Below are 12,226 nucleotides of genomic sequence, written 5' to 3' on the forward strand. Positions count from 1 at the left end.
AGTCCAGTCTTCTCATACTTCGTCCCACAGCTTTTCTGCTACACAGAATTTAGTCATGTATATTCGGAGGCATTCCCAGTGTTTTTGTTACTCTTGAAAACAGGGGTCCAGGTTGACACTAAGGAAGTTGAACTCAATGATTTTCTCCTTTTCTATTAAATATCACAAAATAACCCATCTCATTTCAGTTTATCAGGGGTGCCAAGGATGACATCAAGGGTGAGCCATGAATCTCTGAAAGAAAACATAAAATTTCATGTTAATGTGCATTTTTTTCTGGGACAACAGGCCAAAGATTTCATCAGGTTCTCAAAATACTTCACCTTTAAATATTAGGAAACACTGACCTAGTACAACTATTTTTTTCTCTTTCTGAATTTGCCATGCCACATGCTTCTCAGGAATTTCACTATATTCCTTCACTTCTAGTCTCCAAAAATTAGTTCACTAATATTTTGGAGATTCATAAAAGCACTCAGACCCCTCTACAAAAACTCAGTAAGTTAAGTAATTACTGACAAAATGTCTTGGTGGTCCTGGGTAGAGTTATTAATCAGTGAACAAAATTTTCTAAAAAGTATACTCTTAATAATGAAATCGATCCTAAATTTGACTCAATTTAAAATAGAAGCTCAAAAGATGAAATTTTCATGATTGTCCTTCTTTACCTGAAATCCATTTTATGAAATACTGACTTTTCAAACCCTTTGAGCTCAGTCTGTCTGTATCCAGAATGGTAAGATCCTGAAATATATAAAGTTGTTGCTATTAAGCACCAAGATATAAGGGTCCTCTTTAGTAGAAAGCTGGGTAACTGGATAGTTGAAACCTAACTATCCATCATAAACACCTTCAATACATTTGAAATAGTAGAGTGGACAGGTTCTCTCACACTGAGGGTCATTTATGAAGCGATCAAAGGCTGTAGTGGGAAAAAGAAGTATGAAGAGGGACAGACTTTATAGAATGAATAACTTTTCTCATTCTCAATATTTCTTATATTCTTTTACAACAAATTGCTTGGCTCTTGAGAACAGACTCATAAAAGAAGTGAAATATATTTTTCTATCCTGAATCTGAACTTTTTTTTAATAAAGTTGTAATGACACTTTCCAAATAATATGAGCCAACTCTTCAAATATTTCCATTGTTTCAAAGACACAAATTACTCTGTGTATCTATGTCTATCAACTGAATGAGGGTGGAAAACACATGAAAGTCATTTGAAAGACAACATCTCCTAGGAATTATGCTTGGAAGCAGGAAAAGCCCAATAATCCCCCTACCTAGATAAAGAGAGTTTTCCAAATGACTAGGGGGACCAACAAGAGAGCAGGGCCAAGCACTTGAATGTTATAAAGGAGGCACCATATTAGACTTTGGGGAAAGAATCCAACATGCAGCCCCTTGATGGCTGGCCAATCTCTCCACAACACAGCCCTACCTTGAGTGAAAAGGAACCAAAACAAAACAATATCTTCAAGCAATTTACACACAATTCAAATGGAATTTCTCCAAGCTCTGAAAATTTGAAGTTTATTCAGTCCATATGCTCTCCATCCCTTCTTTTAACAAACAGAACTTAAGAGACAAGAAGTCATTTCTTAGTCACTCAAGATCAAAAATCCCTCCTCCCTTAACCACAAATCATTAGTGACAGTAACTGTGCGTCATGTGGAATGTTTGGGGATTATTTTTTCCTCCTAATAAGAAACTCACTGGATATACTTTTTAAAGAGTCTCAGAAATTCTACTCAACTCTTCTTCCATTAGATGCAAACACATGGCATATGATTTGACCTAGTGTTATGTTCCTGAAGCCAGGATTTAGGGAAGGTGACAACAGACTAACAGGGTAATTGTCAAACACAGAAGACAGGACTCTGAAAAAAAAGATCACACACATTTTTGTCATGGAAAAGATAAGGTTTTGAAGCAGAGGAGGTCATTTTCACTGCCTAAGTCAAAATTCATACCTTCACAGAGATGGGAAAGCATATTCTAGCCAGGAAGACATCAGGGCAAATTCTGCCTTTTGCCACTGACCCTGTACAAAACATTTTTTCTGAGCCAACTCTCATCATTTGTAAACTGGTGGTGATGATGAGGATGATACCTAGCTCACAGTGTTGTTGAGATAATTAAATAACCCATGTAAACCATTGAACAGTGTCTAGCACATTGTAAAGCTTCAATAAATGTTAGTTTAACTACTGCTTTTACTGCATTTTAATTACTCAAGCAAGGAGTGGGAAGCAAGACCCAAAGTCTTCTTTCCCTGACTCTGCCCGTAGTTCTATTCTTGTGCACAAAAATTCCCTGAGTTGTACCTTTGTTTCCACTAAAAAAAAAAAAAAAAAAAAATTCCTCTCCCCCCAGGAGGAGGCAAGTACTAGAACCACACAAAGCATTTTGAGAGTGTCTGTTATTCCCATGACTTTCTCAAGAATTGGATTGTTCTGAAGGCTTTCATTCTCTCCTCACATCCTCCATCACTGTTCCCAAGGGGTCAAATTAACTTACAAGGGAACCAGCATTCCTGTTCCCGAACTTTAAGACAAGGAGTCAGAATTCCCAGGCCAAAGATGTCCCTTTGAGCAGCTTGGAGGCATCTCAAACCAACAAGCAAGAAAGAGCAGCCATTCATGGAACAAATAAGTGATTTGCATTTCCAAGGATGTGGGGAAACATATTAGTTATAATTAGCAAACACGCAGAGTCCCCGTGACAGCTTCACTTTACAAATCCTTGAATGTTTGACAAGAAAAGGTCATGTTTTGTAAAATCCTCAAAAGGTCATTCAATAACAAATCACATGAATGAAATCGCAAGGGTTCAGGGAGGTTAACAGAAACACCACAGGCAGTAAAGTGCGTTTTCAAGGTAAACAAGGAAAATAGGGAAAGCGGCCTGGCCTCAGCTCTGGAAGAGGAAAAATAGAAGCAATGTCTAATTTACCAAACACTATAATTTCAAGACATTTTCTCTGTACTTGGTGGTTTAACACTGAATGTTATTTCTCATGTTCAGCACACTTGGAGATTAGCAGATAACAGCCCAGCAACATTTCAACAGTTCTTCAAAAGGTCTAGGCTGACCTTATCCAAGACTTTTATATTCTTTAATAAATCTCATGAGTCAATTCCACTTAAAACAAATCAGTGTCTGCATACATGACATGAACTCACTTATACCCACCACATACCTATGATCCCCATGTAGCATCCCCTCAATACACACACACCCCAAATCTGGAAACTTTAACCCCAGAAGCTGTTCCTTCTGGCACTTTGACCTGCTCATGACCTCTTTCTTCCCAGGTCTATTTTCTTCTTCAATAAGAGCCAGCCCCACATCTCTCACAGTCAGAAATAACAAAGGCTTGTTTATATAGGGTAATTTAGCAACAGGATCAGAGGGGAGGCAGAGAAGGATGATGCATCTGATCTACAGGCCCATGGCACAATTCAAATGTACAGAGGCCATGGGTTTAATGGGGACTCCCTAGGGGCAGGGCCAAGAGGCTGACTGTTTTCCAGAAAGTATGGCCAAGGCATGTGGGGTTGGGCATGCCCTTCACGTACAGAGTTACTGGGTACTGAGATGATGAACGCTATCTAAACAAAATAGTAGAGCCTGAAGCCAAGTAGACAGGAAACACAATCTTGGATACGAGTCACCCATTTAAGCACCTAGGAAAGGAGGAAGCATTTTAAGGAAGAGGCACAGGCTCAGAGTTGGAAGGCCTGGTACCTGATTTTCTCTGTAATCTTGAGCAGATCAATTGACCCTTTTCTGGTCTCAGTTTTCCAATTTATAAAATGGGTTAATAAGTCTTAATTTAGCCTATGGTAAGGATTAAACAAAATAAGGAGCAGCTAAAGGGGATGATGTGCTCTGTCTGGACTTAGCATCCACCATCTTTTCTACATTCTACTCCAGCCTCAGAATCTCACTGAGAAACCACTCCCTAGAGTCCTATTCTGTATCCACTATCACAGCTATGTGTGGTTAGTTAAGTCAACATCTTAATTTCAAATTACATGAAATAGGAAATGGAGCTCTTCTCATAATGGCCACATTTCCAGTGTCCAACAGCTACACATGGGTAGCTCCTACCAGAGTGGGCAGTGCAGATACAAAGCATTTCCATCACTGCAGAAAGTTCTACTGAGCAGCAGTTAGATCTACTTATTTTGATGGAGAACATCTCTGCCAACCTTCCCTTGCCACCACCCCACCCTCTCCAGGGACATCCCCTTTCCTTCGGCCTCCTGCACCCCTTACTCACCATAAGATTATCCTCCAGATACAGCCCTGACTGATGATTCCAGCATGTACCTCTCACCTTTACAATTACCTGCTGACCATGGAGCCCTACCAGTTTGGCGACTGTTTGATCAGAATGACGGTCAGAAACAGGACACCGCACTTTGTCTTTCTTGCCAACTATTTTAGCTTATTTGCCATGAGTACAGGGTATAATTAATATCACACAGGAGCCAGCATTGTCATTTTTCAAATCATTTCCCTGGAAATGTTCTACACCTCTTAATGGCCCTGCTAATGCTGTAGCTGTCATGTTTTGGACAGCTGCACTTTTACAAGACAAACTCTGCAGCGCCAGGAGCCTCTCTGCAGACTTTTTAGCTCAGAGGCTCAGAGGCCGTGAACGCCAGCCGGTAATGGCTAGATGGAAATCTTTGATTAATTTTTTTACCTCTTGGTGCTGACTGCTTCTCAAGTGTCACCTTCCCAGCTTCCATGCCCAGCCACCTCACCCCTTTTTGCCCTCTACCCTTACCCCCTCTCCCACCACCTCTGTTCTATGCCACCTGATGGACACAGGATGAGTGAAATAGGCCAAAGTCATATGACTGATTAAAGCCAGGACACTCTGCCCAGAGGTGCAAAGGCTTAAACATCTAGATGGAAGCCAGGCCTCCTTGCTAAAGGCCACACACTGAAAGAATAGGGCACTTTGTACCTATTTGATTTTATTTTTGAGAAATATGCGTGTTCCTCCCTGATAACTTTTAGCAAAAGTTAAATGTCTCTACATACAGGGTATGTAATAAAAAGACTGGGGAAGGAGGTCAATAAAAGGAGGGTTACATTTGAAGTGTCCAAGAGAACCATGTGCAAGTGAGCCATGTCAAAATCTCCTGAGGGACAAGAAAAGAAGATGCTTTTAAACAAGATAGACAAATTCATCAGATTGTTTTGGGTAGGAACAGCTTCTTGCTGTTGCTTTATAATTTATAGGTGAGAATTTTTTTTTCTTACATAATCAGTTTAAAGGGGGGTTGTTTCATTTAGATGTCATGGTTAATTCTGCCCAGAAAACATAACGACATTATCCTACCCTGTCCAGGAAAGCCCTCTCTGCTGAGGCCTTCTGTCTTAAAACGAACTAAGGCCAGATCTGTTTTAAAAGGAAGTGCAAGCCATCCTAGGGACACAGCTCTCTTTTTTAGGCTAAACAGCAGTGTTGACTCACTGCTCCTTTAATACTGTGTTTATTAGTGATCTGCAGCCCACGGAGAGACAGCACACAACTTCCTTTCACGCTGTGTCTGCAAAATGCTACAGAAAGTTGGACTCATCAGTGAAGCAGCAGGTCCCTTGGTTGAAACCAGCCAGGCCAGAAAAGTGACATGAACAGGATGCTGCTAAACATGCACAATTCAAAAATACACACTGTATTCTCTTCTGCATGATTTGCTGCCATTTAAAAGACAATAAACAGCAACTTTAGATTGCTAACAACGTGTCATTTAAGGTTTGCTGTTGCTCAACATCAAGAAAAATCAATGCCGGCTCTACGGGGGCAGCAAACCCCGAGAACTGAGCTCCATTTCAGGTCTGTTTGAACTCATTTCCTTTCTCCATGGTTGCCCCCTTGTACTCCCCCTCAGGCGTCCCCTCGCAGCAGGCTGACAGCTTGACACATTGACAGCTCGCACTGAATGACAACTGATTTGTACAAATTTCAAGCCTTATAAATCTACCTGTCACAACAACAACATAAAAGCGCCCAGGCCCAGCAGGTAATTCAGAAAAAGCTTCCCTTGACAGCACTTTCTGAAAAGCAATGGCGTGCCTCCTGCCAAAAATTCCAACTATCATCCTTGTATAACTTTGAATAAAAATTCAGGGCCCATTTTCTTGCCAACAGGCTACCAATCGTCTTATTTAAAGATTAAAAAGAGTGAACAGGAGAGAGGGGGGAAAAAAACATCCACACAATTTCATTTTATACTGATATGAAAGTAGCACCACCTGCTACGCCAGGATTACCACACCGTTTTTCTCTCCGGTGCTCAGAAGGAGTAAATGAGTGAGGCTTTTTACGGTATTTAAACAATATCCCAGATTGCAGGGGCTGCACCTCCCAGCACCGTCCCTGCTCACCTGGGGCCAGTCCTGCTGCAGAACGAGACGATCTGGCCACGGGAGGCTGGGAGGCTGGGAGGCAGGGGACCCAGGCCATCAGCCATTGTTTTAAATAAAATTACCCCAAGATTTCTCCAAGACAAAGGCCGTAAGGACAAAAGTTCCCTAGTCTCACCTCTCTTGATCACTCCTGTTACTAAAATGATTGAGCATATTGAGGTAAACAGGCAATCAAAATATCCATTTCCTTCCAATCAACAGCCTGTTACACTATTTCATCATTGCACCTTTATTACAAAATAACAACTGGAGTTGAGAATTTGGACTTGGCTTTTAGGCATGGTTTTATAATTATGTGTAACACTAAAGAAAAATATCCTCTGGCAAAATAAAGTATTTAAAGGAGTGAGACAGAGCACTTGAGGACTTAAACAGGAAAGAGCAGTTTCCAAAAAATTTCTCTTTATCTCTATGATTCAAGCCCTTCCAAGTCTACATAATAAAGAGAAACGTGTAGCTGAAAAGCATTTGGCATATTTCTCATGTTTCTCATTTGCTCATGTAAAATCTCTCAGTGGACTCACAGATGGGAAAATGAACTTAGTCTTGCCTTTGAGGGTTTTGTTGTAAGTGCATGTTGCAGGGGAACGCTAAGGAGAGTCAGGAAGAAGACATGAGACCCAGATGAGGACAAAGTGAGCACCAGCAAAACAACCTGTCACTGTGCAATTCATCTGCTCTCTTTAGCAGGGGAAATCATCACGGTGAAGAACACAGATACCAGGGGTGGACATTTTTATTTCAAATCCTGACTTCTTCATTTTATGAGTTACGTAACTCTGGGCAGGAAATATTTACACTCTTTGTGCTTCAGATTCACAGTCTGTAAAACAGGCACATAATCATATCTACCTCAGAGAATATGAAGACTAAATGCCTGCTAAAACTTTAGTTCACAGTACATAATACCTATTCACTAATGTATTCATATAGATCACAAATATACAGTTTATACATACACATATATGTATCTAAAAACACTAAAAGTAGTATGTTATGAAGAAAAAATGTAAAGTTATTACATTATCATATTAATACTCTCTTCAAGATTCCATATATAATTACTTTTCTCCAATGTAGTCAAATAAAAAGTAGGGGATAATCCCTAAAAATGTAATCCATTTGCTTAAAATGTGTAGATTAAGAGATCAATGTAGCTGAACTGAATTTCTTTTTTATCCTATCGTTTATAACTTTCTTTATCCTTTCAATTTGCTTCTTTACTAGCACACAACTGAACTGTCCAGTGGCCGGAAAAAAATATGTATATTAATTTTGAAGTACATAGTTTTCACTGTCTTAATGCCATTTATTACTCAAATATTATGGATGGGCAGATTGCAAGGAGAAAAGCAATACATATATACAACGTACTTACAAGTAAAGATATAAACATGTTTACCCAAACATACATAAATAAGATAGTATTTTGGCAGCAAAATATAGTTAAAATCAGTATTATCTGGCGAATCCTGAAACTGAGATGAGAATAGAATAGAATGTGATAATTTGCTGTAAACTCCAATGTCAACATCAACTAATCCCTCAAATATAACTGAGATTATGATTATCCAAATTAATCAACTGATAGCCACCTTGTAACATTATTGTTATCCTTCTCAATTTGGTTAATGTCAAGACTGAACTTTGGATACCCACAGGGAACAACAATCAGCAAATCCAATATTTTGTAATTATTTATACAAAAGAATAAGTGTTTTGATTATGAACCATTTGTGGCCATTAGTAAATAAAATTGGGTTTGAATTGCGCAAGCATGTTTGAATTTCAAAATATTTGTATGCAAGCTAAAGAGGCCAAAATCAAGCAAAATTTTTATCGAGTAAAATAATTGATAAGGCAAAACCAAAGTAATTACACATCAAATGTTTATAGGGTAAGATGGAGGGGAAATTGCTGATAAAATTGGTAAGTGAATGACCATTTATATTAATTAAATCTGCCTTCCTTTTCATCTTTCATTTTATAAAATAGGTGAGGCATAGACAGGCAAAAACAAGGTATGCAGAGCATATCTTCAAATCAATATCCCCCCAAAGTAAGTAAATTAGATTGTTCCTACATTAACTCTTCTCAACAGTATGCACTTGGCCTAAAAAAAAATGATAAATAATATTTTTGTTAACTGTTTTCTTCCTGACATCAATCACTCAGATTTAACAAACACTGTTTTGCATATGCTGAGATCCCCCCTACTATGACCAATTAAATAACAAATCATTCAGTGGAAAACTGCAGGCTGACAAAGCCATAATCAAGTACAGTCTTGGTCAGTTAAGTGGCACGTTGGCCCACTGACAGTTTGCTTAAGAAAAAAATAGGAAACTTCAGATGCAAAACACATGATGGCTTAATGTGTCTTTTACATTTATATTCACGGATGTACTATAACTACTCATTTCCCAAGAAGTAAGAATAAACAGTGCTTTCAGACCTGTCGGCCTTCGCTGTCTATAAAGTTGTTTTGTGTGTATGTGTGTTCTGAAAGATTTCTCATTAAGCTGCTTATTCCTTCAGTTCAATAAGGACCAAACCTGAGATCTCACAAAGTCACCCACCTAGAACCTGATGGCATTTTCTAGTGACCTAGGAAAAAACTGCTACCACTCATTGAGAAAATCCTAAAAACCTGCCTTCCTTTTCATCTTCCATTAATTGCAAGACAAAAGTATAAAAATAGGTGAAGCATAGAAGAGAAAAGCAAGGTATCTCAGTTAAAGTTCATCTGCAAGTCAATATCCCCCCAGGGAAAGTAAATTAGCTTAAGTTGACCTAAAGCTAAATTTTCAATCCTTCAACCAACAATGCTTTAATAAGAGTGGCTAATTTTCTACTTCCCCTGGATCTTTGACTACATTTCCTGGGAAGGGGACCAACTTAACTCAGTTTTTCCTACACACCACTAGACACAAAGACATTTTCCTGCCACCTGAGAGTATGTGAGAAGATCTATGAATCACTATGGCCTCCTCAGTCCAATGTAGAGGAACAGAGGCCCTAAGCTACCTAAGCAGACTCCACCCAACCATGCTGAAGGCCACCTGGAGTCCAGGTGTCTCTTGTCTGGCGCCCCCCAGGGGCCAGATTGGAGAACTGGCCAAGCAAAAAAGGAAAAGAGGATCCACACAGCCTCTGGCTTGAACTTTCATGGAATCAGTAAATTTTTACCACTTAGGACAAGCCGTGTTATTTGTAACTGTCAGAGGGAGGAAAATCTGTAATTGTTAAGGGGGATGAAGCCTGTGCAAATTCTTTCCTGTGCAAAGTGAACAGTCAATCACTTTTATAAGGACAGCAACAACTGAAACTATCCATTCGTATACTTTCCTTTAGTCAACAATATTACCTTTAGTAATCTGGGGAATGTGCATCCATAAATTACAGAAAGTGTTATTGCATTGCTGAATAAACAGCAACATTTCCATCAGCAGCAGCAGTGGCAGCCCCACAAAGGTATAACAAACAGACTCAATCATTTTCTTGTCAAGCTTTGCAATGACTGCAGAGTTTACTGCTGGAGATAATGTTGCTTTCCTCAGCATTGTGTGCCAAACTGCAAACTGCTTATTAAAACAAAACCTCTTTTTCGGAGCAGCATGAGTTGGATAATCACTTATTGCACTCAAGAAAAAACAGGTTTGGTGCCCAGAGGAGGTTAGCAATCAGGCATATGTGTTAACATTTGGTTAGTAAAAACTGGTTAAAAAAATAAATTATCCAACATTGAGGTGGGGGAGGGAGGGAAGAAGTTAATTGATTAACATCACTGTCCCCAGGATGAGAATTTTCCTTATGACATCAGTTTTTGACAGTGTTTCTAAGCAGTGTACAGTGAAAGCTTTCGCATAGGGAACAGGTCAGGAGGGAGTGGGAAGTGAGATGATTATGGGAGGAACCCAGAATTTCAATATATCTGGTCTCCATGCAAGAAATCTCAGAAAGGAACTATATTCCAGGGGCAGGAGCTAAGACTGAAGAAAAGGACAGGAGGGGAAGCAAGTAAACTTTAAGAACTAGGTATTTGTGACTAAACTATTTCTGAAGACAGCACCTATTATTACACTCCAAAGAAATCACTTGACATAACTAAGCCAGTGATAGCACTGAAAAACCATCCCCAATTTTCCTCCACTTAAAATAGATTGACAGCCATTTTACTGAGCCTGAGGAACAGGTATTCTGAGACAGAGCCTGGGAGGGCTGCCATGTCAAGGGAAGTGCTCTGTGAAGAAAACCGTTATTCCTATCTATGAAAGACCTGCCTCAACATTTTTCTTTTTCCTTTTTCTTTTCATACCCATTAAAGCTGAATTAATACCAAAGTAGGCAGACCCTCCTCCTTCAGCCCACCCCACTACTGTCTCCATACCACTGATAGCCCTGAAAGTCCAGACATCAGCTGTGGAAAACGAAAGCCTATACTTTGGACAGCCCTATCAGAACAGGAAATGAGACTTTGAAGACTTTATTGTAACTTTGGGTAGCATATGAGGATTGATTCCTATCACTGCTCTAAGATGAGAATGAACAGAAAATAAAAAGAGAACTGCCACAAAGGTAAGGGTAAAGCAACTCCAGTTAATGTCATTCAACTTCAACAAAATTGGGGTGGCAAAGGAGCGACAGCACCACACCCCAATCCTGAAAGAGCTGGCAGGTCCCAGGCGCGCCTTACTCCTCCTCCCTGCCGTCAATCTGCAGGACCAAGAGCTCTTCCAAGCCAGCTCATTCCTCTTAGCCACTTGGTGGCTCCATCATGCTGTTCCCCCTGCCTGGAAAGCTTTTCTCCCTTTGATTGGTTCATTATCCACATAATTAGCCACTTCCTAAGAGAAAGACCTTGGCTGACCACTTAACATAAACTAGCATCTTACTCCCTGACCTCACTACCCACCATGTCCCCTGTATTTCTTTTGACTTTTCTTCCTATGATTACCTCTACCTGAGATTATATAATTTATTCATTTTTTTTTAAGATTTATTTATTTATGCACACAAGAACTGGGGTACAGGCCAGAGGCATGGGAGGGTGAGAGAATTCATCAGAGACAGAATGGGGAGCAGAAGAGGCAGACTGACTGAAATACACTGCTGAGGGGAGCAGCGGGCAGGAGAGGAGAGGTCTACCGCCCCATGTGGGTATCTCCCTGGCCAGCTGGGAATTGAACCCGCACTGCAGAGGCTGCAGACAGCTTCACAGCACTGCACTCAACCCGCTGTGCCATCAAGGAGGCCCTTTATTCATGTTTATTACTTGTCATCTCCATAAGAAGATAAACTCCATAAAAACAAAGATTTTCTTTTATTAAGAACAATAGCCCCAGCACCTAGAAGAGCACCCAGCACCAAGTAGGTGCTCAATTTTTGACAAATTACTTAAAAACAAACACCAAGTTCCAGAGAAAACATCCTTATGAACATAAATCAGAGACCTCTATCACATCCAAATGATGATTTCTGAGTGCAAATTATGAGTACTAATTATGGGAAGGACTGTGCAGAATCATAAAAAATTTTGAGTATCTCCGGGACCTCCCCTGGTGGCGCAGTGGTTGAGTGCTGGGCTGCGAAGCTGCCCTCAGCCTCTGCAGCGCCGGTTCAATCCCCGGCCACTGGGCGAGGGACCCACATGGCGCGCAGACCTCTCCTGCCGCCCGCTGCTCCCCTCAGCAGTGTACCTCGGTCCTTCTGCCTCTTCTGCTCCCCGCTCTGGCTCTGGTGAATCTTCTCACCCTCCCACACTTGTGAC

At 40.3% G+C, this 12,226-nt stretch overlaps 1 protein-coding gene across 2 annotated transcripts in view; it reads right to left on the bottom strand.

Annotated features, from left to right (window-relative positions):
• Positions 1-12,226, bottom strand: part of LRMDA (leucine rich melanocyte differentiation associated) — a 975,008-nt gene that overhangs the window by 833,107 nt on the left and 129,675 nt on the right. The window lies entirely within an intron of this gene.

Source organism: Talpa occidentalis, unplaced genomic scaffold (assembly GCF_014898055.3).
Source record: "Talpa occidentalis isolate TD23 unplaced genomic scaffold, MPIMG_talOcc4v2.1 talOcc4.8, whole genome shotgun sequence".
NCBI lineage: Eukaryota > Metazoa > Chordata > Mammalia > Eulipotyphla > Talpidae > Talpa > Talpa occidentalis.